Below are 27,510 nucleotides of genomic sequence, written 5' to 3'. Positions count from 1 at the left end.
TTTTTTTTCCTTTTAACTTTATGTCAGTATATTAAAAATGTGAACATGTGAGGTGAATAACTTTTGACTTCAACTCCCAGATGCAGTGGGATCAATTTCCTAATTATGTATATATATATATAAAATCATTTTCCCCTCAGCAAGAAAACAAATTAATGAGCTGAGCACAGCCATTATAACATCACCACCTCCCTGACACTTATTTATAATGAAGTCAGGACACCAGAACCAGAATGGTTTGCAGTAACAGTTTTCAAGAAAGTATAAACTTGAATTCCCTCCACTTTCAGTCTTCCTGCACAGTTAACAATTACTGAACTTCCAGCCAAAGCTGCCCTGAAGGAGAAAAAGAGCTGAATTGCCAGCACAGAGGCTTAGAAAGCCAGTTAATAATTTAGTAGCAGCAAGCGATCAGGCTATTCCAGTACGAATTCCTTCCTCTCCCCACAGAAATGTCTTCCTCATGAGGGACTTTCTTTGGGAGATTTTTGCTAGAGAGGAACGCAGACAGTTCTGTCTGTAAGCAAATGCAGATTCCAGACTCCAAGAATGAATCTGGAAATAGTGCAGGGTTTTTGGTTTTTTTGTTTTGTTTTTCAAATTAATGGTGCTTACATTTTTCTTTAGGAATATTAAATCTTTTATGCAGCCCCTCTTTAAAAGGTCTCTTTTCTGCTACACTATAGCATTTTATTTATTGTCTCTTTCATTTGAAAATAATCTAGTTCTTGCACCTGTGCAAGTCCATCAAGTATGCTTTGTAAAATACTTAAAGAAAAAAAGTGTAATGAATCTCTTCGGAATCTACAATTTTAGGTTTAGATGGAGAGAGAGAGAAAGTCAGTAACTTGTGCACCCAAATCTTAACCGCATACTTTGGATTTAATCTGATCTAAGAAGAATACACTGGTACTCTTTGTCATGAGTGTGTGTGTATTACTGTGCATTATCATTGCCTGCTGGTTATTCCTGAAATCACTCAGATCTACATAGCTGCCAATGAATGTACGTACAGTGGTATTATTCTTTATTTTCCTGAAAGAAAGGGAATACTAAGCAGATGGAGTTTTGTCAGGGTTTTCTACAGAGGACATCTATTACAGTCCATGTTTAACAATATATTTATTGAAAATTCCAAATGCACCTCTCCAGAGTTTAAGTACATGTTCAAAAATAGTTACGTTACAAATCAAAATAGACCAAAAGGAAAAATTAGACTCTGCCTTTTGACCAATCAATTCAGCAACATCATTGCCAGCAGAATTTGGCCAGATGTGAGGTGAAACTCTGTGGTTAAAATCATGATTTTAACCACTGACTCGCATCATTAAGAATATTACACCTGTCTCTTAATCTTACAAAGGCCCTTATTTCCCTTGTATGGACTATTGCCACATATGGGAGAAGAAATTGAACAGGTTTTAACTCACTGAGGTTCCTAGGAATTCTTCCAATGAGAGGTTGCTGGTCCCTTTTCATCCCTATCCCCCGAAGAAGCTTGAGGTTCTCCTCAAGCACCCATGGGACATAGCTTCTCTCTGCCACCTTGCCCAGGCCTGTGGAAACACTGTCCTTACAGGTGCCATGCCTCCAGGGACACCACCTAATGCAGCTGCCTAAGACCGTATTTGCTTTTTCTTGATTCCCCTGGGGGTTTGAAGAGAAGAATCCAGAGGTCCCCAGCTGGCTCCCCTGAACTTCAGTCTGCCATCTCCAGACTCCTCCCGCCATTTCCACATCACTGGAACACCATGGAACTACCACAAAGTGAGATTCCCCAGGCTAAGGTAAAAGAGGTCAATAGGCCACAAGCACGTATCTCCCCCCTTCCGAACATGCAGATCCCCCTGCCCCCTGTGCATGGATGCAGCAGGCAGTATGGGGCCCAGCAAGACTTTATATATCCATGTCACTGTAAACAGACTGCACCTGTGTTTACATTACCAACTCACATGTGTCCTGGCTTCTTTAGGGCCATACATTTACTGTGCCACTTCAGTCAAAGAACATACTGGAGACAACCATCCTATGTTGATCCCCAAAGGTGCATGTGCTTCCAAATGGAAAAGTGTTCTCAACATAACTACCGTACCCACCCATTAAGACCTCCTACATCCCAAGCCAGTAGCAGCACTACTACAAGCCATGCAATCACAGGGGGGCCCTCTGGGCATCACCTGCTCCATCCAGCTTTCTGCTGGAGGCTTATTTGTAAGGACAGCGCCGCTATCCAGCTCCAGCCCGGCCCCAGGCTCCCAGCAACTCTGGCACCTGTGCTCTGCTGCCTGGTTCTGGCTGCAGCGTTCCCATGCCGATCCACCTCTATGCACTGCCCCTCACCAGCTTGGAGGATGCTCTGCAACTGGGCAGGAAAGGGGCCAGTTGGCAGACAGAGAGCACAAGGGCCAGCTGGACCAGCTGGAGCTGGGTGGTGAGGCTACCTTTACAGCGGAGCCCCCAGCAGGGATCAGGAAGGAACAGCTGACACCTGACCGGCCAGACAGAAGGCCCTCGCTGGCAGCTCCAGCCCCTATGCTTCCCTGCCAGGAGGCCCATTTACCTGCCCTGTGCCGGGCCCAGGGGAGTGGGTGGGTGCTCAGAGACAGATCAACACAGGGACATTGCAGTCCAGAACCAGGCAGGGGAGTGCAGGGGCTGGAGCTGCTGGGAGCCCAGGGTTGACCCACAGGCAGAACCACAGCTGTGTAGTGGAGCCAGGCATAGGCAGAGGGAAGCAGAGTTGAGATGGGAGCAGTCTCCCCCTGCTTCCCTGGGCATCTCACAGCTCACCCACAGCCCCCATCTTCCCCCCAGTACTAAACAGAGGCCCCAGAAATGAGCTCTGGACAAACCCCAGCACTGACCCAAATCCCTAGGAGAGTCTGACTTGGGAAGAGCATGGAGCAGTGTGGTCACAAAGGATCACACTTGGTACCAGAGACATAAATATTTATATAACCAATACATTGGAATACACATTTACTACCCTTCACCTTCAAACTACACAAATACAGCAGCCTTGCAAACCCCCATTCTGAGTCTCGTGAACTCGGTCAAGTCATATATTCTTTTTCAAAGTAGATACAAAGGATACACTGAGGGCAAGTCTACACTACAGTGCTACATGGCGCAGCTGCACCAATGCAACTGTGCTTCTGTAGCACGTCTAGCGAAGATGCGACGGGAGAACAGTCTCCTGTCAGCATAATTACCTTGTCGAGAAGTGGAAGCTATGTTGGCGGGAGAGTGTCTCCTGCCGACATAGCACCTGTGTGGACAGCACGAAACTTGCATCACTCAGGGGGCGGGGGACTCTTTCACACCTCTGAGCGACCTAAGTTAGATCAGTGTAGGCTGTAGTGTAGACCTGCCCTGAGAGGAACATGGAGAGTTGACAGTGGTATGGCCGCAGAGTTAAGATGGTTTAAGAAATATTAACTGTGAATTTTTGGATTTCTAAAGATAGTTTTTGAACAAACTATATTCAATTAAGGGTCTTCTCCTGAAGTAACAAAATGTTTTGACTCAAAAGGTGACCCGCAAAGTGGGGGAAAATGGATTACTTGCTACTTTATGCTATACACAGAAGACCTACAAGGGATTTATTTTTTTAAATCAAAAAAGGATTTTGGGGTTTTTTTTGGTGGAGAGTGGGGAGAGAGGGATTGTTTGTTCTTAAACACATTCAGAATTCAAGTATTTTCTACACCACCACATTCTACAGTGTCTGGAGCACTTGAGAAAGTAGAATATTAGAGGCAAGAGACTGAAAAAGAGAGCAACTGAAGAGATTTTTTATTCAGATTAGCTAAAGCTCTTTGACCAAGATTTTCAAAACTGACCAGTGATCTTGACTGCCAAACTTGAGTTATCTTAAGAAGGACTGATTTCCAAAAGGTACTGAGCACCTTCCCTCTCAAAATCAGGCCTCTATAAGGTATATCTAGTTGGGAACTTAAAAATCACAAGTAATCACCTGTTGAACTCCAGCGACTGAAGAACTCTTGGTTGAAATAAGATCATTGTTAAAGGTTCAAAACTGCCATCAATTCAATTAAGATGTAACAGCTCACAATAAGCATCTCTGAGATTGTCCAGAGATCCTTGATCAAAATTAAGGAAGACTAAACTTGACATTTCTGATATTTCTGTAAGGTTAAAAAAACAAAAAACAAAAAACCCTTTCAGGCCTCTTACTACAGCATAAAGAAGCCAAAAAAACCCTACAATTTAAAAGATTCCTTTGCAGGTCACCTTTTACTCAATATTAATGAAGTTTTTTCTTGTAGTTCACTATCAGTTTAATTTACTATATTAACATTGCTACAAATACATTATAATTATTTTACTATAGCATTTTTGCAGAAACAATAGGATTATTTGTGCTACTAGGGTTTCCAACAGTCTCTTATTACAAGGGACGTCCCTGACTTCCTCATCTCTGTACAACAAGATCAGGAGTTTCTGAGTGCTGCAAAAAGCAGCAAGAAATACTCCTGGCGAATGAAGGTGAGTAGTGCTTGTTATCATTTTGCTATTTATTTATTTATTGAGGATGATAATAATTAATAATAATAATATCAAAAGGAGGCGTGGGGCTGGGGTGCTAAGGAAACAGTCCCTTATTTTTGAAATAAAATGTTGGTAACCCTACAGAAGTCAATAGGTCTGATAGTCATTTACATTAAGGCCCCCCTACAGCAATGAAAATCAGACCCAGGTGGACTACTCACATGAACAAAAATCAGCAAATACATCAGTCTTTGCAGGAAAAGTATCTTACACATGTAGCATCGAATTCACCATAGGTAAAGTATCACAATATTTATTATAGGCCCCTGCAATATGTACTGTAGTGCACACTCGCTATTGCTATCGTTTATATAGCAGTTTTTACCATCACTGTGGTTTCTGACTTCACTGGGAATTGAGGGCACTCAGCAATTTACCAGGCAAATACAGCCCCTTAAAGTAGTGGTTCTCAACTGGGGGTATGTGTTCCTCTGGGGGTACGCAGAGGTCTTCCAGGGGTTACATAAGCTCATCTAGATATTTGCCTAGTTTTACAACAGGCTATGTAAAAAGCACTAGCAGAGTCAGTACAAACTAAAATTTCATACAAACAATGACTTTTTTGCACTGCTCTGTATACTGAAATGTCACTATAATATTTATATTCCAATTGATGTATCTTATAATTATATGGTAAAAAAGAGAAAGTCCGCAATTTTTCAGTAAAAGTGTGCTGTAATACATTTGTATTTTTAGGTCTGATTTTGTAAGCAACTAGTTTTTAAGTGAGGTGAAACTTGGGGTATGCAAGACAAATCAAACTCCTGAAAGGGGTACAGAAGTTTGAAAAGGTTGAGAGCCACTGTCTTATAGGATCAGTCCCCTAAATAATTATACTACATATGTTGTTTGACACAGGTTGTTCACACTACAGATCCATTACACAATATAAAACGCCCACCTGTCAAATTACTGTGAATGGTGCCATACCAGTCTAGCTGCAGCTAGCCAGAGATGTTAAGAGTAACAAGAAGGGTTTCTTCAGGTATGTTGGCAACAAGAAGAAAGCCAAGGAAAGTGTGGGCCCCTTACTGAATGAGGGAGGCAACCTAGTGACAGAGGATGTGGAAAAAGCTAATGTACTCAATGCTTTTTTTGCCTCTGTTTTCACTAACAAGGTCAGCTCCCAGACTGCTGCGCTGGGCATCACAAAATGGGGAAGAGATGGCCAGCCCTCGGTGGAGATAGAGGTGGTTAGGGACTATTTAGAAAAGCTGGACGTGCACAAGTCCATGGGGACGGACGAGTTGCATCCGAGAGTGCTGAAGGAATTGGCGGCTGTGATTGCAGAGCCATTGGCCATTATCTTTGAAAACTCGTGGCGAACCGGGGAAGTCCCGGATGACTGGAAAAAGGCTAATGTAGTGCCAATCTTTAAAAAAGGGAAGAAGGAGGATCCTGGGAACTACAGGCCAGTCAGCCTCACCTCAGTCCCTGGAAAAATCATGGAGCAGGTCCTCAAAGAATCAATCCTGAAGCACTTGCATGAGAGGAAAGTGATCAGGAACAGCCAGCATGGATTCACCAAGGGAAGGTCATGCCTGACTAATCTAATCGCCTTTTATGATGAGATTACTGATTCTGTGGATGAAGGGAAAGCAGTGGATGTATTGTTTCTTGACTTTAGCAAAGCTTTTGACACGGTCTCCCACAGTATTCTTGTCAGCAAGTTAAGGAAGTATGGGCTGGATGAATGCATTATAAGGTGGGTAGAAAGCTGGCTAGATTGTCGGGCTCAACGGGTAGTGATCAATGGCTCCATGTCTAGTTGGCAGCCGGTATCAAGTGGAGTGCCCCAAGGGTCGGTCCTGGGGCCGGTTTTGTTCAATATCTTCATAAATGATCTGGAGGATGGTGTGGATTGCACTCTCAGCAAATTTGCCGATGATACTAAACTGGGAGGAGTGGTAGATACGCTGGGGGGGAGGGATAGGATACAGAAGGACCTAGACAAATTGGAGGATTGGGCCAAAAGAAATCTGATGAGGTTCAATAAGGATAAGTGCAGAGTCCTGCACTTAGGACGGAAGAACCCAATGCACAGCTACAGACTAGGGACCAAATGGCTAGGCAGCAGTTCTGCGGAAAAGGACCTAGGGGTGACAGTGGACGAGAAGCTGGATATGAGTCAGCAGTGTGCCCTTGTTGCCAAGAAGGCCAATGGCATTTTGGGATGTATAAGTAGGGGCATAGCGAGCAGATCGAGGGACGTGATCGTTCCCCTCTATTCGACATTGGTGAGGCCTCATCTGGAGTACTGTGTCCAGTTTTGGGCCCCACACTTCAAGAAGGATGTGGATAAATTGGAGGGAGTCCAGCGAAGGGCAACAAAAATGATTAGGGGTCTGGAACACATGACTTATGAGGAGAGGCTGAGGGAGCTGGGATTGTTTAGCCTGCAGAAGAGAAGAATGAGGGGGGATTTGATAGCTGCTTTCAACTACCTGAAAGGGGGTTCCAAAGAGGATGGCTCTAGACTGTTCTCAATGGTAGCAGATGACAGAACGAGGAGTAATGGTCTCAAGTTGCAGTGGGGGAGGTTTAGATTGGATATTAGGAAAAACTTTTTCACTAGGAGGGTGGTGAAACACTGGAATGCGTTACCTAGGGAGGTGGTAGAATCTCCTTCCTTAGAGGTTTTTAAGGTCAGGCTTGACAAAGCCCTGGCTGGGATGATTTAACTGGGAATTGGTCCTGCTTCGAGCAGGGGGTTGGACTAGATGACCTTCTGGGGTCCCTTCCAACCCTGATATTCTATGATTCTATGATCTGTTTGGAAGATAAGAAAATATGCTGTATATATAAATTAAGTCATTAAAAATTGCACCCTTGAATTCCTTTTTCAGATAAAAAAAAGTGTGAGGATACTGGTTTATCACTTTAACTATGTGTTGCTTTGAACATACCAGTGCTTTAAAGTAAACAGCAATGCCAGTTTGTTATGACTACTAAAAGCAAAACATCTCTCCAAACTAATCTATATGTTGGTGGGAATAGCCTTTGATTCAGTATTGTAATTAGCTATGGATACTGAAGAAAAAAAATACTAGAAGAACATCAGCCATTTCAAATGGAGTTAACAGTCTGGTTAATCAACCCCCAAGGCTGTCAGCCAATACATTCAGTGGCTTTGTTCAGATCACTAAGGGGTTTTTTCTTCTTTAAGTGCCACAAATTCCATCAGCCAACCAAATTTCACAAGATTAAAAAAAGGAGCAAGGACTCCAGCTCTTGCAGTTTTTGGTGGCTGATGTGGAAAGATAGGTGTCGTTTTACTAACAATGGAAGAGCTTTGCTTTCCCATAGCCAAGTTCTTTAGTACTAAAAGGGAAGATCCTTAATAAGGGCCATATTCCGCCGGGCTTTTATGTGGGTGCACAGTAGAAGTGGGGAGGGTGCAAGGAAATTTTCTGCTCTTGCAAGCCTCACAGCAAGATCAGGCAGGACATGTAGTGATCATCTTGTACCTGTTGACCTGGATGCACAAGGGGAGGTGGGCCAAAGTTCTGAATGACACAAGAGGTAGCAAAAAGCTGTAAGGTCTATTCTTTATTGGCTTAGCTTTCAGAGGCACTTACCCCTCACTGCTCGCACTGAAATTAATGAGGGCTGCAGGTGCTCAGACCATAAATGTCCACAGTTGAATCACTTTCCCTGTTTCCTCAAAAGTGCCTTCAGGTCAGCATTTTATTTTTCTAGTATATAGCAGGGAGTTTGGAGATTGCCCTGCTGCTCTGTAATTTGTGTCACGGGAGGACTGATGCTTTGCTGTGAGATTTTTGGATCAGAAGCACTGTGTAATGTGCTTTGGAAACAATTAATTAAGCCTCTTAACATCCCTATGAGGTAAGCAAGTGCCGCTGAATCCCCTTCATCCTTTTGATAAATTGAGGGATGTAGACAATAAGTGATTTGCTCAAGTTCACACAGAAAGTCTGTGGAAGAGGAAAAAACAGAATCCAGGTATCCAGACTCTGAATCGCCTGTTCTAAACACTGGACCTCACTACAGACAACACAGCCAGCTTAATCCTCAGGAGGTTAAAAAAGCAAGTTGCATATGAAAGGCCATGTGAGTGCTTTAATATTATACCATTGGAACAAAATATATGAAGGAACTGTGATATCATCATACTATAAAAGCCATTCATCTCTAGAGTCACTGTGGAGAGTGTCAACATCATGTCACAACACAAAGCATTGTTTTGTGCTGGTGGGTGTAACCAAATTGGAGATACTGAATCTAAGGATTGCCTTTTAAAATAAAGTGCTTCTGCATGGATCCAGAACATGTATTTAGCAGGCAATAGAGATCATGTGACATCACTAGACTACAAAATGTTCTTTAGATTTTAGTTTATGAATTGTGAAGAGAAGGAATTTGGGTTACCGGTGAATAGCAGAAGACTCTGCCAGGCTCCTTAGATGACTGGGGAGATTTCAGATGGAAGCTCAAAAAGACGGAAAGATCTTCTTCTTTCTGCAGTGCTAACTACTCCTGATGAGGATTAGAGGCAATTAGGCGAAGTTGTGCATGCTTCAAAATCAAAGTTTTCATCCTCTGGACTTCACAGCTGTTATGCATCCTGATGTCTGTAAAACATAAAAGTAAAGCAACAGAGATTTTTTTCTCGCCCGTTATTATTAGACACAGAAAGATTTTACCTATGACAAATTCAGCTATTTTGAATTTGTTAAACAATATCAAGAAGCAGCTGTATGCTTCTGGGAATATGCCCATTTTCAAAAGACTGATACTAAATGCATGTCCTTTTCAGTGTCTCTGATCGGGAGCCCACTTCCAGCATGGCGAGGAAGGATAAAATGGAATTATGCCAAATGTACCAACATAAAACCTCTGAATTCATAGCAGACAATTAAAATGAATGGGGAAAGGGACCATTTCCATCTTAAATGGCAGCAAAGGAAAAGCTTGAAGAAACAAAACCCACCACCTTGTACACCAAAGATCTTTCAATCACAAGTCAGTGCACAGCCTGCATAATATCTAGGGACGTGTGACCAAACAAAAATATGCCTTGTAAATGGTGTTTTGAAAAATTGATAAGTTCTTGGCTCCATTCCAAGTCTGTTTTTGACAGTCATTCATTTAGGATTAAAATGAAAGTTGTAATGCCTTCAGTCATAAAACACTTTCGACCTAAAATACACATTATTCGATACCAACATTTTAAATTACATTATTTACCAGGGATGGTTGTGTTTATAAGTCCATTACAGGTCTGAAGATTCTGCAGGAGGTTTTGATTCAATTTTCGTACATTTTAATTTTTGACATTGACATGTGAAGAGGTTGAGATTGAGAAGCATGAGTATATAGCCCTCCCTGCCTTCAAAATGCATAAAAGCATGAAAAGTAAGTCAATGTAAGAACAACAAAATCATTATCTGTGTGCGTGTTAAGAATGAAGCCAAAATTATGGGATTTAGGAAGCCATAGGCTCATGGTAAATGTACTTTTTGTTGGTTATAGTGGCATTTAAACAAAAGTTTCAGAAAAAATTCACAGGTATTGGCTAAATTATTACACTATTTCTAGAAGAAATACTGCTAGAAGAATTACCAATTCAGGTCAAAAACTAGTGGGAGATGAACCAAACTGATTTCTGACATTTGGATCAAATAAATCATGAGAAGTACGGCTGCTTATCCAACCCCTGAAGTCTCTCTCCTCCTCTTTTCTTTCACAGTCTTTGTCTCTCAATCTTCCACCTCATTCATACATCCCTTTGCCCTCCCAGTACCTTTCTTTCTTTCTTTCTTTCTTTCTGAAACACGCACCAGAAATTCCATAACCCCCTTTTCTCTTGACCATTGTCAAGGTTCCTTCCCCACTCTGAACTCTAGGGTACACATGTGGGGACCTGCATGAAAGACCCCCTAAGCTTATTTTTACCAGCCTAGGTTAAAAACTTCCCCAAGGTACAAACTTTGCCTTGTCCTTGAACAGTATGCTGCCACCACCAAGCGGTTTAAACAAAGAACAGGGAAAGAGACCACTTGGAGATGTCTTTCCCCAAAATATCCCCTCAAGCCCTACACCCCCTTTCCTGGGGAAGGCTTGATAAAAATCCTCACCAATTTGTACAGGTGAACACAGACCCAAACCCTTGGATCTTAAGAACAATGAAAAATCAATTAGGTTCTTAAAAGAAGAATTTTAATTAAAGAAAAGGTAAAAGAATCACCTCTGTAAAATCAGAATGGTAAATACCTTACAGGGTAATCAGATTCAAAACACAGAGAATCCCTGTAGGCAAAACCTTAAGTTACAAAAAAACACAAAAGCAGGAATATACACATTCCATTTAACACAGCTTATTTTACCAGCCATTAAACAAAAGGAAATCTAACGCATTTCTAGCTAGATTACTTACTAACTAACAGAAGTTCTGAGACTGCATTCCTGATCTGTTCCCAGCAAAAGCATCACACAGACAGCCAGACCCTTTGTTTCCCCACCTCCAGGTTTGAAAGTATCTTGTCTCCTCATTGGTCATTTTGGTCAGGTGCCAGCGAGGTTATCTTAGCTTCTTAACCCTTTACAGGTGAAAGCGTTTTGCCTCTGGTCAGGAGGGATTTTATAGCACTGTATAGGGAAAGGTGGTTACCCTTCCCTTTATTTTTATGACAACCATAAATAGGTGTCACATATTGGGTCTTTGGAAGAGGGAAGTGGCACTGCATTCAGGAGAGTGGGGCCCCTCTAAGCTCTTGAACCTTGTCTATGCTGGTCTGAATTCTAGTTTAACATGCATTAGAGTTTCTACAGCCAGAGATGCTCAATTAACCCAGCCCCAGCCTTTGGAGATGCTCTAGAATCAAAGAAGGATCCAGGCAACAAAAATTCAGAGCCACCTCTGAATCTGAACATTCTCAAATGTTTAAGTTGCTTGGATCTGGAGTTTTGTTTCAGGCTGGAATTCTACCTGGAATTCACATGATTTGAGGATAGAACTGACAACAGATATCTATCATAATGATTCATTTGCAGCTGGTATTTCTTAATGTGGAAGAGTAGCGATTTCCTCCTACCAAACCAATTATCTGATTTGCAGGATAGATGGTTCAGCAGATAATAATGAGCTGTTGCGGAATTCTTTCATCTCTTCACATTTAGTCCATGTTGGTTGTAACTGAGGTCCTGTTTTCAAAATTGGGCACCAAAGAATCAGCACCTAAATCCATAAGACACTTTAAATGTTTCACACACTGAGGCTGATTTAAGCATCTGGATACTGGAGTTGGTCAAAAAGGTCTCACTGGAACAGTTTTCTGTCCAAAAATACAGTTTCATTCAAATTTAAATGTTTCATGGGAAGGTGTCAATTTAGACAAAATTTTAGACAGGAAAGTATCAAAATGAATCATTTCAACTTTTTCATTTTGTTCTGATAAGGTGAGATTTCATTTCTACTTTATCATTTTGTCTTAAATTATATTAAATATAATATTAAATTTATAGTTCAATCATTTGTGTATTGTATTTGATAATATATTTTGACATCAAAAACAAAACAATATAATGGTTTCAGAATTTCCATTCTGCATGAAATTTGACTTTTCATTCAGATTAAATACAAAAACAAATTTCACGTCATAATTTCCCACAGAATGGAAATTCTATTTTTTGACCAGCTGTACTAAATACCTACTTAGAAGTGTAATTGAGCAGATTTAATTTGATGCAAAAATACCTAACAGTACTTTTAGGTCTCATTTTGGGAAGAGCTCAGCATACATTAGCTCCATTGAGAATAAGGGGAGATGTTGGGTACTGATCTCTGGCCATCTCATTTGTGCTTAATCTGTCTCATTAGGAACAGAGTTTTGAATCTGGTACCTGTTTAGTGACTTACATAACATGAGGAGGTCTTCTCAGTCCAGTTCCTAATGGAAAGTTATCCCTACCATAGAAGCATAATCAAAATTAGTATTCTTGTTAGGTAATCTCATCATGGAACCCCAGGGATGAAAAAGACATGAAAATTGACCTATCCTCCTATTATCCTTAGGCCTTGTCTACACAGCTAGACTGACTAGCATGACTATAGTAGAATAAACTCACACAGTGCAGTAAATATTCTAGAATAAAATCATTTTTACTCCAGAATAAAAAGGATCCACATTGGAAACTATTCTAGAATAGCTACAGTGAAATAGCTTATTCTGCTATAGCTGTGCTGGTCAATTTCCCAGTGTACACGAGGCCTTACAGGTGTCCCTTCTAGCCAAGTGGAGGTAGAGCAGTGCACTGCCAATAGCAATGGTGTACCTAACCCTGCTGTCAGGCCAGCTCCTTGTGCCAGCATAAAATTCACTTAAACTAAAAAGAAAAAAAATGCTTGTCACCTTCCATACTTGTCTAATGCACTGTCATTGACTAGGCAAGTGCCTGCAATGAAGGACAGTATGGAGATGTTAAGACTATTCAGTGACCCAAGACCTCGTATTTGCTGTGGAAGATGTTCACAGGGTTAAAATTTGCTCCTGATCTGATGTAGCACAACTTAATCATCACCTCTCAGTAATTTGATTGATGAAACAGATTCCAAATGCCTTTGAAAAGATTATTTTAATGCACAAGATAAAAAATGAGCTTTTAAAGCAGATTTAAGTGGAGCTGGGCTTCAGGATAAATAAATATATTTCCTCACCATTTGCAAGAATTCACAGGAGTCTGGCCCATTTCCTTCAGAAGTCATCAGGGTGCAATAAACGGAAACCATACACAGTGTGTCATTGTGATTCTAATTCCATTAACAACTTTATTTCAACAGAATCTCTGGCCCTCCATATACGAGCTTTTAGATTCTGGGTTTTTCTGCCTGGCATTATTATTAAATATGTGCTTTTATAACAGTTCAGAATTATAGCATTCAAAGGGGGAAAAACTTCAGTGGAAGGAGTTGTAATCAGCAACATTCCAGAAAAAAGGGAGAAGGCAGGAGTATTTTAATAGCTTTTTCATATTGGTACTTGCTGTATCTTCAGAACAAACATATATGGAAATTTAATCAAGACTTTTTCAGACTTCCTGCTTCCTTTGCAACATTCTCTCCTTTTTAGGCCTGGGTACTGGAGAATACATTTAGCTCCCTGTTAATTTCCCATCTTAGATCACGCTATCCAAAGGGCATTTGAAGGACAATTGTGCCAGTTTAGCTCAGCCCAGCAGGACAAAATTGTATGGAGTAAGCAGCTCAGTGAAAAAACTGTGACAGGTATTGTTACACTTTTAATTATAGCCGGCATTTCTGAGTTTAGAGCTGGAGGCACCAACTGAAGGCAACTGTGCCATCTTGGTGAAAAGTAATGTTATTTATGACGTTACCATGAAAGGCTAATACCAATGGAAGTCTGTGTCTATAATTAAAAGTTGCTGTGTTTGATGCCAGCTTTTCCTTCTACCTATCTTAGTATCTGGCTACCTATCCCAGGCCCACCTAAAACTGATGTTAGAGCGTTGTTCCATTTGTGCAGACAGGACCAACCATGTTCACGCTCTGTTGTATTGTATAATAGTGTTGCCGACCTCTCTTAGAACTAGGGTTTGACCATGCTCGCTTACAATCAGATTTGAACTCACCTGGCCCTTTCTCCAAGTGCAACAATCATTTTCAACAGTGACTGGAGCCATGAGGCAACTGTCCCTGACAATGAGTGTCAAAAAGGGTACTGTTTCCTAGTGCAGTCATGGCCAAAGAGACAATAAACTAGTGTCAACTTTGATTTAATAATGGTTATGAATCATAAACGGAGTGCTAATATTTAAACAAAAGTGTTAGCTTCTTCCCTCTGTATATCAGCTTAGAATCTAGTTGACACACACTTCTGCAAATAATGTCACCAGCTATTCAGATATGACTGGATATAAATAGCTATGATGACTGGGTAGTTTAGACAGATTAGATAAACTTTCAGAAAAATCGCTACTTCACCTAGACTCAATCATTGTTGTTCTTCGTATTATAGCAGCGCCTACAGGCGTCAACCAAGATCAGGGCTTCATTGTACTAGGGGCTTTACCCATCATGTTAAGAGACAGTTTCTGCTCCAAAGAATTTACAATATAAATAAACAAGACAGACAGAGTGGAAAGACAGACGAACAGAAAAGAAGTACAACTATCACTATCAGTTTACTGGCGTGGAACTGAGGCACAAAGCAATTGAGTCACATAGGAAGCAGGGGTGCCAGAACGAGGGTGGGGAGAGAGGAAAGGGGCAAGGGGCCATGGCCCTCCCACTTTTGAAAGTGGACAGGCCTGACCCATCCGCTTTTCGCCACAGACCCAGCACCCTGCCCCTCCTCTTCAGCCCCCAAAGCCCCACCCCACCCGGCTAGGCTGGAAGCTGGAGCCTGGCCCAAGTAAGAGCTGCCCAGAGACCCCTGGAAGCTGTGGGGAGCCATGGACCCCCTATTTGGCCCCGGGTGGAGGAGCCTGAGAGCAGCCCCTGGCTCATATCCTCGCCTCCCGGGTGCCCCATCCCAGGGCAGGTGGAAGGTCTGCAGCTCCTCAATGTTGCCTGTGTGGCTCTTACCATTGCCCAGCTGCAGGTCTTTGGCCCCCAAGGCCCCACCCTCAGGCCAGGCCGGAAGCCAGAGCAGGGTCAGGGTAATAGACATATGGGCAACTGTGGGGAGCTGTGGACCCTCTATCTGCCCCTGGCAGGGAGTCGGGGGGCAGGGACAATGGCTAGGGGCTGCTCCTGGCCTCCCCTACCCTGGACAGGTGGAGGGTCCCAGGGTTCCCGGCCCAGCTCTGGCTTTTGGCTTGGCCGGGGGCAGGGCCTTGGAGGGGAAGAGGGCAGGCAGGGGCAGGGCCATGAAGGAGCAGGGCCTTATGGCCTCCCTACTTTTAGGAAGAATCCATCGCCCCATAGGAAGTCTGTGACAGAGCAGAGACTTGTACCCAGACCTGGAATCTCCTCTGCCTTAAGCACAAAAAACTCAGTCCTCTTAATAATGCCAATTAATTACATGTTTAATGCATTATACATTTTACTCCTGCTGAGAAGTGCTTATTATGTTGTGAACGTCCATATTTCTGGCCTAAATAATATGGAGTAGAACAATATGCCTTTAAAAATGTAGCCTAACCCTGAAAAATAGACCTTTAAAATTAACCCCAGTCCTAGTTTTTATTTATCCTCATTCACGGCTCAGTCCTACAAGATCCTGAGCATCCCTTGAGGGTTCAGAGCACCTCCCATGACCAGACCTTCCTTGCAGTGTGGGTGGCTGGGTTTGCAGAATTAAAGGATTCAGATCATCCCAAAGTCTCTGTTCTAGGCAGTGTGCATAAGGGTGAGAGGAAGACATGTTTTGTAATTCATATAATAAATTATGTTCAACCTAAAAAGCATATCTTGCTTAAGTGTTCATGCTGCCGAATGACATTAGTACAGGCACATTTTCAAAAAATAAATCTCTAGGTCACAAATCTAGCCAAGGATGGCATCAATGTTTTAATTTTATTTGCTGTTTTAAGCTGCAAAGACACTGACAGTTTGTCCATAACAGAAGCCAAAAGAATAGAAACTTTTTACACTATGTTCACAGGATGGGTGCAGCTACATTATCAGCATAAAAAGAAAAAGGCAAATTAGGCCATAGCAGGCAAACACATTTTTTAACATTATAATCACAATGAGCTAAATTGTCACAAGTGGCTGGGCAGTGAGGTTAGCCTGTGCACTTAATTAATTATGATGATAGATTCTGGGCACAAAGCACACAAGATATTTTTGAACAACTAGACACACGTTCAAGTTGAGAGCAACTTGGTACAAACACACTCATTAATTTACCAGGTTCACATGTGCATTTTTAGTGCCCTTTTCCAAAAGAAACAAACTGTGCAAACTCTCAGCACTTCTAAGCACAATCCATATTTGCTGCTCATACGGCATATATTCTACCCCAGTGGTTTTCAACATTTTTCATTTGCGGACCCCTAAAAAATTTCAAATGGAGGCGTGGACCCCTTTGGAAATCTTAGACATAGTCTGTGGACTCCCAGGGGTCCATGGACCACAGATTGAAAACCACTGTTCTATGGTAATGACAACCTTTCGCGGACCCCCTAGACATAGTCTATGGCCCATAGGCCCACTGTTCTACCCAGTTGGTCATATGTGTCCAATGTCAAAAAATGACATATCTCGGAGAATGTCAACACACACAAGGAATTAATTGCCACCTAGAGAACTCTGCTATTGCCATTATGCACACACCACTGCCACTTGGTACATCAGGGCAGCAGTAAGACAGAACTCAGATCTTTATCCTGCAAAATCATAGGACCCTCTCACTGGAGCTAGAGAATAATGCTGGGTTGCTCTCTGCAGCATATTCTCCATTGTTTTTGTTCAACAATAACCCCCAGGATTAAAGTGAACCACCAAGGAAATGAAAGGGATGCAACAGTCACTAGGGCAAGCAGAAAAAAAGAAGAAAGGAAGCCACCAGGGAAAGGATTCGAACAAATGGGGTCAGAGTAAAGTTATACCACTGTCTCACTGCGAGTACTGTGCTGGAGGGCACGCTGCTACCTCTTGGATGAGATGCAAGAATAACGTTTTGGTTATACAATGCATCTTTTTCAGGGGCCTGGCCAAATTCTACCGCGGGTAATTATGTTTTGCTTACTTAAAATTTCCCCAGGAATTTCAACTGAAGAATTTCCTGATTTAGAAACTATTTAGTACTGAGGACACAAAATGGCATCCCAAGAGGTGACTACACGAAAATTAAGATATACATTTATTTGTTCAGGAAAAATGCAAAGCTACTTATATACACACAGCATGGTCTGATCTGGAAAGATGGAAATGAACAGTCCATTATGGGGCAAGAAGTCTAGAGTACATTGATAGAGGACTTCAGTATTCACAAGTTCACCCAACTTCGACAGGTTCAATATCCTGTCATTTTGTAATAGTTTCCGGAAGAGACAAGCTTATCATGGCTCACCTGGTAGAGTTGCTGCCTAAGGATAAAGAGTTCCTGGCTCATGTGCTTACTTTGTTAATATGCATGGGGAAGACAGACAAAAAGAGAGAGCCCTTTCACGTTCAGTCACCAATGGACATGTCTGCTCTAGTGTCTGGCTAACAACTGGCAGACACAGTAGCATATGATTCAGAATTGTAACTAATCTCCTGATTATTCAGCCAATGTCTCATTTAAAATGCTAAAAGTGTATCATTATCCAAAGTAAGCAGCCTGCTGCCATTAAATATTTCCTTATGCAAACTAAAGAATTCGTACTACAGAAGGAATTCAAAAGGGCGTCATAATAATCAATTTAAAAGTCAGCAAATTTTTATTTAAAAAAGCACAAGGCTAGCTGCTGTTTATGATCAATATTCGACATGTTTGGGCCTCTCCTGCATTTCTGGGCTTGTTCCAGGAAATAAACTATTTGAGACCTTTCAGTCTCTATTCTAGTCCAAAGTATTGCATTACATGAGCAAACAAATGAAACACAGCAATTAAAGTGGGGAAGAGGTGTTTGTGATTCTTGGTATCCTGAAATGGAATTAAGTTAGCAGTGGCACTCATGTATCCAACATATTATCATCGCTGGATATTTACTTAGCAACATTGTGGGGCCTCAGATCCCTTAAATTTAATTTCTGTGGCTGTTTTAAAATATTGAATCAGTAGTGTACACACCAGTGTTGTTTGAAATGTGTCTAGTTAGCTGGATTGAATGATCAAAACAAGCTGGCACTTATTTTTATGATGAAGGGTAGTGATCTGTTCAGTTATATATGCATGTGCTAGACAGATTTTTCCTTTTCAACATTCTGATAACCCACTGCTGCAGCAAAGACAGCACTTCTTGCCCTGCCACTGACTGAAGGAAGAGCCTAGAATATATTAAAGATAACAGTTTTGGTTATGCAAAAATGTCTGCATGATCCGTATTCTGATGGACCAATGAGATTACCAGGTCATGGAGACATCTACCATTCATTAGGTCCACAAACTGGAAAGTAGATACCTCAGATCAAAAGGATGTTCTAGAGTGAGACAATACATCTATAATGTTATAAGGAAGTGTTTTTAAAATGCAGAAAGAATGAAAGCTGGTCAAACTGCCCAGTTATGTTTGCTATTTTACTACAGTAATAATCAGATTCCTTATTTTGAATGTCAATCCACCATAAAAGTTGCTCCATGACTTTTGCATATTAGGTATCTAAATAACTGTAGCTGAACCAAATGCAATCTTCCACTCTTGCTTTCAATATATTCTTTTTAAAGTAACTAATCAGTATCCCTTCATCTGATAGTAATTGATGTTTTTCCATGGTGTAAGATGATACATACTGTTTGTGAAATGAAAGATTCTGGTACAAGCTGTATTCAGCTTTCAGATCCTTAACGTATGATAAAGGAAGATTGCTTACCAGCAACTCTTTGAGAGTGTCACCTCTGCATGTTTTTCTTGAGGCAAATAAGACATAATGGGCCAGACTCTGGTCTATTTCTCCACACTGAAGTCAATGGAGCTACTCCAGATTTACACCCACATAACTGAGATCAGAATCTGGCCCATTATATTCAAAGCAGAAAACCTGCTTAAAAGAATTATAAGAGAATTGCTTTTCTCCATGCAAATACAGACCTCTGGGGTGAAACTGATCACTAGGAATTCTTTGAAAAGGAGAAGTATGGCTGGGCAAATTAGTTTGGCATGATATAACAACTGACCTTCAGAAGTAATTTAAGGGTAAGCATAATCCAATTACCCAAAATGGAATTTTGCCAGGACACTCAAATTAACACTAGAACTAGTCGGGAATTTGTTTGACAAAAAACATTTTCCTGTTGGAATGTGCTGATTTGTCAAAACCGAACCTTTCTGTGGAAATATATCAGTTTCGACAAAACTTTCATTGGGAAGGTTTCTCCTCAAGTCCAGGATGGAATCTGTGGTGAAAATGAGAAAGACCAATTCCCCAGACTATTCAATTGTCCAGTAGTTAGGGTACTCACATGGGATACCCAGGTCCAAATCCCTGCTCCAACTCAGGTTATTCGCTATTCCGGGATGGGTACGGTTCCTCTCTCTGAAAAAATCTGAAAGGTCTTGGTTTTGTTCCACATCAAAAGGAAACCAAATACTGAAACTGACATTTTTTTGTGAAAATGAAATTCCACTGTTGACCAGCTTTTGTTAATGCCCAGAATCTTCTGAAAAATTAAGTGGGCTCTCCAACAACCACATACAGTTCACATGTTGCTTTCGGGCCTGATGTAGACTTAAAAGTTTTCCTGGCACAGCTATGTCAGTTAGGAGTGTGACCAAAAAAGAAAGGAATCGCATCACTAACTGGCATAGCTGTGCCAGCAAATGCCCTAGTGCATACAAACAGTTATATTCCTTTTGTTGGCATAGTTTATTTTGCCTAGGGAACAAGTATAAGGTTCCTAACAGCATGTGGGGCATAGGTTTAGTACTGATTTAGTGAGAAAAACCAAGGCCCTATGTACACTGGGGCAATCTAAACCTGAACGATAAATGTCCATGGATTCTGCAACACTATAGTGGGACAAACTTGAAATTATGAGACAGCATCATCTACATTGAAATATTGAGGTTTTTAATTAATTAGATTGTAAACTCTTTCGGCAAGGGCCATCTTTATATTATGTCCATGCAGTGCCTAGCACAATGGTGTCCTGGTCCAGGAGTAGGGCTACGAATTCAGGGATGGCAGAAAGCTTCCTAACAGTGGGGGGGGCCACCAGCACCTGAAGTGTGGCTCCACCCCCTGTGCCGCCCCTTCCCCCCAAGACCCTGCCCCCTGCTTGCTCTTATTCCCCCTGCCCCCCTCGCTCACCCTTACGGCCGATAAAAAGTGGGAGGGCATAGCCTTTTAAAAGTGGGGGGAACATGGCCCCCTGCCCCCCATTCCAGTGCTCCTGTACTAAGTACAACCATAGTACAAATAAACAACAATGCTACAATCAGTAGACAAGCCCATGTGTTCTTTATTTCATGTAATTAGGACTGGGATAAAAACATACGCTGAAAGTTTCTGCTAAAATTATCATCACTGAAATAGCTAAGAGGGTTGATATTTGAGGACTAGATTTTCAGAAAAGCTCACTACCCAAGAGCTCCCATTTAAGTACTGAAATATATTGGCCAGATTTTCAAGACCTCGCTCCCATAAGGTGCTAGGCATTCTGACCCTGATCCAGCAATACATATAATAGTCCCATTAAAGTCTGTAATGCTACTCATATGTTTAAAATTACTCTCTTGCTCAAAGGCTTTGCTAGGTCAGGGCCAGGGTGTTCACCACATTATAGGACTGAGACCAAAACAAGCTGTTGTGGGGATGAACTCTTGAAAATCTGCCCTAGCAACTGCTCAGGAGCCTCCAAGCTTGTCTAGATCAGGGAAAATTGCACTAGTGTGACAGGTAAATTCTACCAGCTCAAGCCCCTGTTGCACCAGTGCAGTGTGCTTACATTGGCAGTTTGCACTGCTGTAACTGTATTAATGAAGTTACAACAGGGCCAGTTTCCTTAATCTAGACAATCCCTCCATGAAGTTTGCATACACACATTAATTATTACCATTCCCTCCCCTTGCTTCTTTGGCCTGAGCAGTTAGCCAATATTTGGGGCCTTGCCGGGTTCTTTCCACTATAAGACTAAATTAACTATACAAGTCAAGTATTTCTTTGGTGCTATCCCATTTACTTACAAAGAATGCACACAAAGTCCTGTTTCCCTGAACACAGTAGAAACAAACAGAAGTCCAAGTCTGCCTTTCCAGAGAGTACTGTGCTTATAAGAAGCTCTTACTCTCAGCTTCTTCCTGGGACCACACTCACCACTGCTTCTCTTGCTTTCTACTTGCTTCCACCCCCCCAAACCCCCCATCTGTCTCTCTCTTGCTGTCTTACACACACACCCTTTTTTCCTGTGTTTACAGTCAACCCCAAGAAAATCCCTCAGCCTTCATGGCTTGGTTTCTGATTTGCTTTATCATGCAACTCACCCAAAGTGCCTACATTTATTCATTCTGTTTGAAGGAAGAAAGAGCTAAACTGAAGAGAGTACAGAATAAGGAAGTTAGGAGGCTGTATGTAAGTGCCACACCATTCCATTTAAAGAGAAGCTGAGGGCAGATTGGATTCAACGAATTATTTGCATTGACCTATATAGTCCACTAATTTTTTCTGTTTGTGAGTTATCCGTGAACACAGTTTGATACACTGTCTGCTATTGGAAATTATTCCACGAATGGTCCCTGCAAATATACTTCGGCCCACAGGTTGCCTTAGAAATTAGTCATCAGAATGTTTCTTGGAGTACTCACTCTCTGTAATTTGCTGGGTTCGCTGTGTGCTTTGCCACCTACATTACATGGTGATGTTTTAGTTCCCTGATTTCCAGGTGAAGAGTTCTGGGTGAAATCCTGACCCTATTGAAGTCAATGGGAGTTTCTCCATGGACTGCAATAAAGTCAGGATTTGACCCTGGTGCACATTCACATGCAAATACAGAATCACATAAGTACTGGCATCACTTTCTCTTTCCTGAAACATTTTTACAAACCTTCATTCAGAGGAATGTTTGCAGAAACTGGAAAAAGGTGACTCATATACCAAGTAAACAAATATATGGTTCTTATTCAAACAACTGTCACAGTTACCATGCTGAAGATCGGTAAAGGGTACCTGCCAAGGGGGAAAAAATCGGATTGTGCCCTTTATTGCTTATATATATGCTTAATAAAGATGACCTAAAAATATTTTTGTAAAATAAAACTAAAAAATGTTTTCTTATTTATTTTTGACATGAGAAATTCAAGTCTTGTCAATCCTAAAAAGCCACTATAGCAGGGTGTCAAACTAATTTGATGCTAAGGACTGAATTCAATGTTAATTTAGGTTTTTGTAGGCCAGAGGAAAAAAATTAGGACTCAATACTCCCCTCAATCCACAGCAATTGCCTGCTGATGTCATTGGGAGGTTTCCAGACAGATCAAGGGGAGAATAATATGGCAATTAAACTTTTAGGTATTATTTACTCAGTACCTTTTTGTCAGATTCAGCAGCACTCTGAGAAAAATATGTTCCCCTTTATCGCCACCACTGCTTCTGCTGTTTACTTCTTTTCCTTCATAGTTTTGCAGAGTTTAAGGCCAGAAAGGACCATTAGAGCCTCTTGTCTGACCTCCTGTAGATCACAGGCTATTCATTTCCACCCAATTCCCCTACACTGAGCCCCACAACTTCAGTTAAATCAAAGCATTTTAGTCCTCCCTGCCTCCTATTTCCATTTCCCTGCCTCTTTCTTGTCTGTTTCCTGGGTTCTTTCCTCTTCACTTCCTTCCCTGCAGCAACTCCCACCTCCCTGTGGGCTTCACTCGCACCTGTTCCCCGATTCTAGCCATTAAAATGATCAGCATTCAACTAGCTAGTTGATAGTGAAATATCATTGGATCTTAGAGTGGACACTACAAGGAAATCAACAGGGGAGTTGATTTGCCTGAGTCATTGTCTCAGGCTCTCTGAAGACTCAGGCGAACATTAGATTAGAACATCGGTTTTATGAACGCCAATCTTACCAACAAAAAAAAAACATTTATACAAACCATTTCCCCCCACACACATACAAAAATATCCACAAGACTAATGTAGACGAAGAACAAGTCAACATCCCTTCATGTTCTGATGCCTTCAGTGCACCAGCAATGGCTTTGTAGTGGTTTGAAAGACAAGAGGAAAGTGATGCAGTGCACCATACTGCAACTTATGCACTGGGCCTACTGTCATTTTGAGATGTTCAGTTTTATGAACTCCTCAATCCCCATTAATTAATGCTATAGGGGTTCTACTGCACTCAATTCACATTTGGAAGCTTTTTTCTTCAGCACAACAAGAACTAGCAATGTACCTTTTAAAAAAATAAAGATGAAATTCTGAACAATCTGAATATGTCCTTCAGGTCACATACATACATCAAGCTGACCATAAGGTGAACAGCTCTGCTCTTTGGTGATGGAACACTTGGTGCAACTGTGGCATCAGGAGGGTAAAAACTGAGCAATTGAGCGGAGAAGGAATTTATAGGTATGCTATTTAAAACTCTTTGGGTCAAGGTTGTGCTACAGCCTCTTTGCACCAGCTTGGGGTGGTGGGCAGAGATTAACACTGGAACGGATAGCCACTGCAGATGTCCCAGAGCTAACTCTGCCAGCTCTGTGCCAGCTCTGCAGCAGCCATGGGCACAGGGAGTCATGGAAGGTGGAGCAGGCAGCCGGGGCACACTAAAGGAGGGAGGGGCATAGGAGGATGGGAGGAGGTGTAGCTGCAACAAACCTGCAACCCGGTGATTCTGTGACTCTGGCAAGCCCTACAGCGACATATTTTGGGGCCTCCCTCAAGGATTACATAATTAAATCTTGTTACCTAGTTGAAGTTTATTGACAGGTAAGAACTAGGGGGCATAAAAAGAAAGACCATTTATAAGAAGAACGTAAGGACGTGCTATTTTACCAAGTGGTAAACCAGTGAACTCAACTTCCAGTTGAAGTGGGGAAATCAAGTGCTATTAATATATTTAAGCAACAATTGGATAGCTACATGGGAGTAAGGGCTCATCTACCCTTACAGCGCTGCAGCGCAGCTCCACTGGTGAACTGCAGTCCTTGGTGAAGAAGCTCTCCCATTGGCGTAGGTACTCCACTTCCCTGAGAAGCGATAGCTACGTTGACTGGAGAAGACCTCCTGTCAACATAGTGCTCTCTACGCCCGGGCTTAGGTCAATACAACAGTGTAAGCGACATCGTTATACTGACATATGTTTGTAGTGTAGACCAGTGCTTAGTAAGATCAAGGAGTATTAGTTTTGTGCTTGTAGGAACCCATCCACCTTTCAGGAAGTCCAAAGAAAATTTTTTGCTGGTCGTGGTTTTCTTCCCCCAGACTAGCTATATATTTTGCTTTCTGGTTTTACAGGCGAGCTTTCTAGTCCATCTCTCGCACAAATTGTTTTAGAAGTTTACATAATATAGGTGAAAGATTGTCAAACATTCCCAGACAAGAAAAGCACCTGGACTCTCCCTGGGTCTACAGTACATTAGGCCAAATGGTGCTGTCCTTATTAGAGATGTGTTCCATTGAAGCTAATGAGAAATTTGTTCAAGAAAGCACAGCAGAATATGGCCTTATGTAATTATAGCTCTAAACCTGCAATCAAATCCATACAAAGAAAAGGAGTACTTGTGGCACCTTAGAGACTAACAAATTTATTTGAGCATAAGCTTTCGTGAGCTACAGCTCACTTCATCAGTGACTCCTTATGTCTGCACAGACTTGAAGTAAAGGGGAGCTCTGGACAGGTGCAGGGGTCTGCATTCATGGATCCATTCCTAGCACTGAGGCCTTTGTAAGCATTAGCTAGTTTATTTCTCTGAAAATGCAGGATAGTACCTTACAGTGTATTTTCTAATGCTTCCTCCAGTCAACTTAGAAAGGCCTCAAATGATGGAACTTCCAGCTCTTCTCCTGGAAGATAATCCAGTGTGACAATGAAAATTATGATTTTCTCTAGCCTTGGGAAAGTAAACTTGTTGAATTACTCATATATAGACATATCTAGCACTTATTATGGATCGGGAAAGTAAACAGAACCAAAGGGGAAAAAAAGCTATTTTATTCTTAAAACTGGTTGTATTTTTGTTGTTTTCAGTTTTTTATACCATAAACTTTATGTATAATTTATTAATACTGGCTGAAATGTATCTTTGGCTATTTGGAGAGGGGAGAACGGGAGGTGATGTGATTAATTACAATTAATAAAATATTTGTTAAAAATAGAAAAGTTGTGGGGTTTTTTAATGCTGAGGCCAGTATGTGATAGTTTACCCCACTGCAGCATGATTTCATTATTCCTACACTATCTCTAATAGACAAGTGTTTTGTCTAGTCTTCAATATTTCCAGGGATATTGGTTACAAAACTTTCGCACGCAGCTTGTTCTATTGCCTAACTGCTCTGATTAGGGGTGGGTGAAGTCTGTGGAATTAGATGCTCTATGCTAGTGTCTCAACCAGTTTTGGGGAGGTTCACAAAACTAGTCTGAATTTGTGATCCAGTTTGTTTGTTTTTTTAACTTAAACCAATTGCACCTCTGTATTCTTCACCCAGTGGCTAGAAGCTTCTGCTATGTGTTAGGGATAGAAGAACCCCCCAAAAGCCAGACTGCTGTAACTTGGTGCCCATTATATAGTATACATGCTATATTTTTGCTGTGAAAATTCTCCCCCTCTTCCTCAGCCTCTGTGTTTTTAATCTGCCACTCTGCTTCTCTTTTGTTCCCAGAGCCTCTCCAATACAAAATGCAAACAAAGACTGAACCTTCAGATCTACAATGTGTTCAGAAATTAGGCAAGACAAGTTTGCCTATCCTTACTTCTCAACAATGGAGTTAAAGGCTTGCTGATTCAGGCCTTGAATAACTTTTTTCCTTATGAAGCTTAAGACCAACTTCCCTTGTTCTACCCTAGCTGAACAATAAAAATAATTGATCACTGTAATTCATATATATTCCTTTGCATATCTGAAGAATTTAGCATCCAGTGACTGTACATATCCAGTGACTGACTGAGCCTCATATTAGTTCAAAATATATAATTTTTGTGAGATATGTTTCACATTACATTTGGCATAAACATTCGTCATACTAGAAAAGGATAGTGCTATCAATTATGTATTTTGTACTGAGAACAGTTAGCCAATTAAACAGCAAGATGCATCAGAGGGTGTGGTTTAAGCAAATACCACGTTTGGGGCAGCATGAGGCAAAAGAAACCATTGCCCCCTAGAAACTCCCTGGCTGCTGTTATGAAATTTATTTCAGTTTTACCCATAAGTTATTTCAGTCATTTACTTTGATTGCTGGAAATTGTCAATTAGCGTTATAATGTTTTAACGCCAAGGTTCACAAAGAAGAACTTTACCACTTTGGAATATTAAACAACCTGACCCAGGCTCAGCTGCTTTCTGTAACTTATAGAATATGACAGTGGATAAATGTTTTAGAATGTTTTGTTGGCAAGCGTCAGTCAGCATTGTTAACAAGGCGCAGTGGGTAAAGTTCCACACAAAGAATATTTCTGTTCCTATGAGCCAACATTATTTCTCCTTAAAAATATATGGAAATACCTTCAAATACCTGACTACACAGTCTCCAAAGAAGGCTTTTTACCTTTGCAATTAACACCACCCTTCGCTAGTTGTTAGAGAAATCTTTCTTCTTCTACATTTTCTAATGGCACAAGCTGTCAATGTGCAATTTAATGCTCTGATCAGCTCTGGTCACATATCGTGTTTTAACAAGAACGATTCAAGGACATTTCTCACAAATTAATACAAAATATATCCTAAATGCTTAAATCTGCTTCAAGGTTTAATGTCAAACACTTGGAGATGTAATTATTCAATCTACAACAACAAAAAATTACCTTTGAATTAATTCCATGCTCCAGTGCAGTGAAAGTCAAACAAACAAGTTACAGTTCAAGGCATTGTTTTTTGCGTGTTTTGGTTTTTTCCCCCATCTGATTGAATGCTTAACCAAGGCGCTCACTTTCTCAGTTCAAATGTAGCACAGAGTTCACCTACTGACAACTCACGTTAATATTTAACTTGGACTGGTAGAATGGAGAATTCCCTGCACGTTGGAGGAATCAATGCACAGTGACTGGAAGAGCTAGCCCTGACAATACATTCACTTAGAGTAAGGCCAGAATTTTTCAGCGTATCGGTCTTTCTATTAAAATGAAGGCTGCTGGTTTTCCAGTTTAAACTAAACATTGCCCTGACAGTCAGTTAGAAGTCAAGCTTGGCTAATAAATGCTTATTCTTGGCACAAT

The 27,510-nt window shown here is 41.3% G+C and overlaps 1 long non-coding RNA gene across 1 annotated transcript in view; it reads right to left on the bottom strand.

Annotated features, from left to right (window-relative positions):
* The window catches only part of LOC140907757 (uncharacterized), a 40,760-nt gene extending 13,571 nt beyond the window's left edge, over positions 1-27,189 (bottom strand). The window contains exons 1-2 of the long non-coding RNA XR_012157613.1: positions 27,100-27,189; positions 8,962-9,164 (exon numbers count right to left, since the gene is read on the bottom strand). This is a non-coding gene — a long non-coding RNA (uncharacterized LOC140907757). The remainder of the gene's footprint in view (positions 1-8,961; positions 9,165-27,099) is intronic.
* Positions 27,190-27,510: the final 321 nt, after the last annotated feature.

The sequence above is a fragment of the Lepidochelys kempii genome, chromosome 2 (assembly GCF_965140285.1).
Source record: "Lepidochelys kempii isolate rLepKem1 chromosome 2, rLepKem1.hap1, whole genome shotgun sequence".
In the NCBI taxonomy this organism is placed as follows: domain Eukaryota; kingdom Metazoa; phylum Chordata; order Testudines; family Cheloniidae; genus Lepidochelys; species Lepidochelys kempii.
The sequence above is the reverse complement of the archived record's forward strand: the minus strand, read 5'-3'. Positions and strand labels throughout refer to the sequence as shown.